At 40.3% G+C, this 5,230-nt stretch overlaps 1 non-coding gene across 1 annotated transcript; it reads right to left on the minus strand.

The window, feature by feature from the left end:
- Nucleotides 1–483: 483 nt before the first annotated feature.
- Nucleotides 484–556, minus strand: TRNAW-CCA (transfer RNA tryptophan (anticodon CCA)). Its single transcript has one exon. It is a non-coding gene; the product is annotated as a tRNA-Trp (tRNA).
- Between the last annotated feature and the right edge of the window lie 4,674 nt (nucleotides 557–5,230).

Raw genomic sequence — 5,230 nt, forward strand, 5'->3', positions numbered from 1 at the left:
AGAAAAAAATTCAGTCATGCTGCAGTAAGGAACATTATCAAGTAGTGTGTGCTACATTCATAATTTTTGTTTCTGTTCAGCAAAAAACTAAAATGTGCAATGACTGTAGTTATATAAATCTTATTCCCAATCACTAGATTTTTATTTTTATTTTATGAAGTTAAAAAAAAGATAACCTCTTGTTCCCCTAAGGAATAGACAGAATATCCAGAAAGCAGTCATTTTAGAGATCTCCTATAAAACTTCACTATGAAAGATGTTTACCTGAAATACTTGTAAAACTGAGTTTGTACTTTTACTCACTCTAAATAGATCTGACTCACAGTGTTTACGCATCCTTCTCTAACTTTTATGATTCTTTTTAAAAAATATTTATTTGCACCAGCTCTTAGTTGTGGGACACAGGACCTTCAGTCTTTGATGTGGCATGTGGGATCTTTATTTGTGGCATGCGAACTCTTAGCTGCAGCACGTGGGATCTAGTTCCCTGACCAGGGATCGAACCTGGGCCCCCTGCATTGGGAGCATGGAGTCTTAGCCACTGGACCACCAGGGAGGTCCCTCTAACTTTTATGATCCTTTTAATGTAGACATTTTCTAATGACATCATGAACTTTCCCAAGCAACTCACCCTTTTGTGGTGCCATACAAATACATTGGACATGATACAAAGAAACTGGCAAATGATTGCAGTAGTATGAAGGCATTAGTTGACATTCCAAAGTGGTAAGGCAATTCATGACGTAAAGGGTGTGGCCAGGCAAATTCAGAAATGTAGAAGATTGTTAGTATAGTTCCTGCTATCACAAAAGAGGGGTAAAACTTGATGCTTAAAGGGGTGGACAAACTGAAATTACTAAAGGGTAGTGCAAAATAATTCTTGACAAGAGGAGAAGGATGAGTCCTTATTTGGGAAACTAGTAATATCAGAAGGAGATGGAACAGTCCTTTATTCCTTTAAACATGATATCATAGAAAACTAGAAAAGTTGTAGGACTGAGGTTACCAACTGGTGCCCAGGGGTACAATTAGACCTATAGACACATTGTATTGGCCTGCCTACAGAATTGGGGTTTTTCCCAACTAGTTACCAAATCACAAGTTTTCATAATAAAAATTAGGATGTCTGGCTTCTCTTGAAAATGTTGGCGTTCTGACAGTCCTTAGCCTGCATTCCTACATGGCAGCAACTGGCTGGAGCAAAGTAACAGCTTCTCTCTTTGGACAAGGCAGATAGTTGTTACAATCCCCACTTGTCAGCTTTACTTACATCATCCACCTAGCACTTGTAGGCATTTAAGTGTGTGACACTGGTTTGGGGAATTCCATGTAATAAAGAGATGAATCAACGTTGTAGGAGGGGAATCTATGACATAAGATATATAGACCTTGGAAAATTCATTGCGACAAGAGTAGAAGCAGCAGAATGTTTATATCCTGCCATTTTAATCCCAATAGTATTCTTTCTAAACCTGCAACTCTAACCTCAGAGCATTTGCCTCCATCATGCAGTCTATGCATCAATCAAGGAACTAAACTGGATCAATGAAATTTAATTTATAAGATATTTGCTTTCCTCCCAAATTTACTAACATTGGCGTGATTTTTATTATATGCTATTGTCAGGTGTCCTTTGTGTCAAACATCCTTGGGTCAAGTTTAGAACAAATCTCATTGTCCTCAAGTGTAATAAACCATTATGTCTCCAACAGATAACACATTTCAAAGCATCACCAACTATTTGTCCTTGGGGTATCCAATTCTCCTTACTGCCTGCATGGCTTGGCACAGAGTGCTTTTCTTGTAATGTCTTTCTCTCTCACTAAACTCCTAGTCATTTTTCAAAAAAAAATAGTGGATAAATCACTTCCCCTAACTACACCCTCCTAACATTAAAAAATAATTCCTCTGAGGAATTATTTATTATTTTAGGCTCTGAGAGAATTTTTTTTTTTTTAGGCAAGGAATATGACTTTATTTGGAAGGCCAGCTGACCAAGAAGATGGAAGACTGATGTCTCAAAATAACCATTTTATCAGCGTCTGGATGCCAGGTTCTTTTTGGACAACAGAGGATGAGATGGTTGGATGGCATCACCGACTTGATGGACATGAGTTTGAGCAAGCTCTGGGAGTTGGTGATGGACAGGGAAACCTGGCGTGCTGCAGATCATGGTGTCGAAAAGAGTCGGGCACAACTGAGCAACTTAACCAAACTGAAAGAAGAGGAAGTGAAGAAGTTAAGTAAAAAGGTCATTAATTTTGCAAATATCTTCCAGAATGGCAAGCTTTGGGGAGGGGATGTGTTAATCTCTTCTTTCTTGCATAGGCTCTCATAGAATTTTAATTAATTAATTTATTTATTTTTGGCTGTGCTGGGTCTTTGTTGCTGCGTGGCTTTTGTCTGGTTGCAGCAAGCGGTGCTACTACCTGGTTGTAGCACACAGGCTTCTCATTGCAGTGGCTTCTCTTGTTGCAAAACACAGGCTCTAGGGTACACAGGCTTCAGTAGTTGTGGCACATGGGCTCAGTAGTTTCCACTTCTGGACTCTAGAGCACAGACTCAATTGTTGTGGTGCATGGGCTTAGTTGTTCTGTGGCATATGGGATCTTCCCAGACCAGGGTTTAAATCTGTGTCTCCTGCACTGGCGAAAAATCAAATCTCTCATGCTTATACAGTGGAAGTGAGAAATAGATTTAAGGGACTAGATCTGATAGACAGAGTGCCTGAAAAACTATAGATGGAGGTTTCTGACGTTGTACAGGAGACAGGGATCATGACCATCCAAAGAAAAAGAAATGCAAAAAAGCAAAATGGCTGTCTGAGGAGGCCTTACAAATAGCTATGAAAAGTAGGGAAGTGAAAAGCAAAGGAGAAAAGGAAAGATATACCCATTTGAATGCAGAGTTCCAAAGAATAGCAAGGAGATATAAGAAAGTCTTCCTCAGTGATCAGTGCAAAGAAATAGAGGAAAACAACAGAGTGGTAAAGACTAGAGATCTCTTCAAGAAAATTAGAGATACCAAAGAAACATTTCATGCAAAGATGGGCACAATAAAGGACAGAAATGGTACGGACCTAACAGAAGCGGAATATATTAAGAAGAGGTGGCAAGAATACACAGAAGAACTGTACAAAAAAGATCTTCATGACCCAGATAATCACGATGGTGTGATCACTTACCTAGAGCCAGACATCCTGGAATGTGAAGTCAAGTGGGCCTTAGGAAGCATCACTACAAACAAAGCTAGTGGAGGTGATGGAATTCCAGTGGAGCTATTTCAAATCCTGAAAGATAATGCTGCGAAAGTGCTGCACTCAACATGCCAGCAAATTTGGAAAACTCAGCAGTGGCCACAGGAATGGAAAAGGTCAGTTTTCATTCCAATCCCCAAGAAAGGCAATGCCAAAGAATGCTCAAACTACTGCACAATTGCACTCATCTCACACTCTAGTAAAGTAATGCTCAAAATTCTCCAAGCCAGGCTTCAGCAAGCCATGGTTCAGTGAACCATGAACTTCCAGATGTTCAAGCTGGTTTTAGAAAAGGCGGAGGAACCAGAGATCAAATTGCCAACATCTGTTGGATCATGGAAAAAGCAAGAGAGTTCCAGAAAAACATCTACTTCTGCTTTATTGACTGTGCCAAAGCCTTTGACTGTGTGGATCACAATAAACTGTGGAAAATTCTGAAAGAGATGGGAATACCAGACCACCTGATCTGCCTCTTGAGAAACCTGTATGCAGGTCAGGAAGTAACAGTTAGAACAGGACATGGAACAACAGACTGGTTCCAAATAGGAAAAGGAGTATGTCAAGGCTGTATAATGTCACCCTGCTTATTTAACTTATTTGCAGAGTACATCATGAGAAACATTGGGCTGGAGGAAGCACAAGCTGTAATCAAGATTGCCAGGAGAAATATCATTAACCTCAGAGATGCAGATGACACTACCATTATGGCAGAAAGTGAAGAACTAAAGAGCCTCTTGAAAGTGAAAGAGGAGAGTGAAAAAGTGGGCTTAAAGCTCAACATTCAGAAAACTAAGATCATGGCATCCAGTCCCATCACTTCATGGCAAATAGATGGGGAAACAGTGGAAACAGTGTCGGACTTTATTCTCGGGGCCTCCAAAATCACTGCAGATGGTAACTGCAGCCATGAAATTAAAAGATGCTTACTCCTTGGAAGAAAAGTTATGACCAACCTAGACAACATATTAAAAAGCAGAGACATTACTTTGCCAAAAGAGGTCCATCACGTCAAGGCCATGGCTTTTCCAGTAGTCATGTATGGATGTGAGAGTTGGACTATAAAGAAAGCTGAGTGCTGGAGAATTGATGCTTTTGAAGTGTGGTGTTGGAGAAGACTCTTGAGAGTCCTTTGGACTGCAAGGAGATCCAACTGGTCCGTCCTAAAGGAGATCAGTCCTGAGTGTTCATTGGAAGGACTGATGTTGAAGCTGAAGCTCCAGTACTTTGCCCACCTGATGCAAAGAGCTGACTCATTTGAAAAGACCCAGATGCTGGGAAAGATTGAGGGCAGGAGGAGAAGGGGACGACAGAAGATGAGATGGTTGGATGGCATCACTGACTCAATGGACATAAGTTTGGGTAAACTCCGGGAATTGGTGATGGACAGGGAGGCCTGGCATGCTGCAGTCCATGGGGTCACAAAGAGTCGGACATGACTGAGCGACTGAACTGAACTAAACTCCTGCATTGACAGGCAGATTCTCTACCATGGAGCCACCAGGGAAGCTCACTCTCATAGAATTTTGAAGATATCTTTATTAAAGAACTTATACCCTTATTTTAGAATTTCAGTAGTTTTTTTTTAATGTATTAATTTTTGGGGATAGAATTAAAGACTGAGTTACTTAAAAGCAGTATTTTAGTGTCTCCAGAACCTAGCAATCTAAAGACATTTAATAAATATGTGTTGAATGAATGGTCATAAGCAGGTATAGAAATCTACTAGGTCAAGTGTTATGGGATGAGGCCATAATGTGACATGCTATTATGTAATAAAAACTTGTCATAAGGAAATGAAGCAGAATATGACATCATGAGAAAAAATCTGTGAGAATTTATCTGTTGACAATAGTCTGGAAACGTTGACTACAACAGGAAGAGGAGCTGGACCATGCATTTAGCTCACTAGGGCGATGCAAGCCTCTCTGGAATCCTGCCATGCCCAGATAAGCATTAACACTTACATAGTGCCTG

This window comes from Bos javanicus, chromosome 15 (genome assembly GCF_032452875.1).
Source record: "Bos javanicus breed banteng chromosome 15, ARS-OSU_banteng_1.0, whole genome shotgun sequence".
Classification (NCBI taxonomy): Eukaryota; Metazoa; Chordata; class Mammalia; order Artiodactyla; family Bovidae; genus Bos; species Bos javanicus.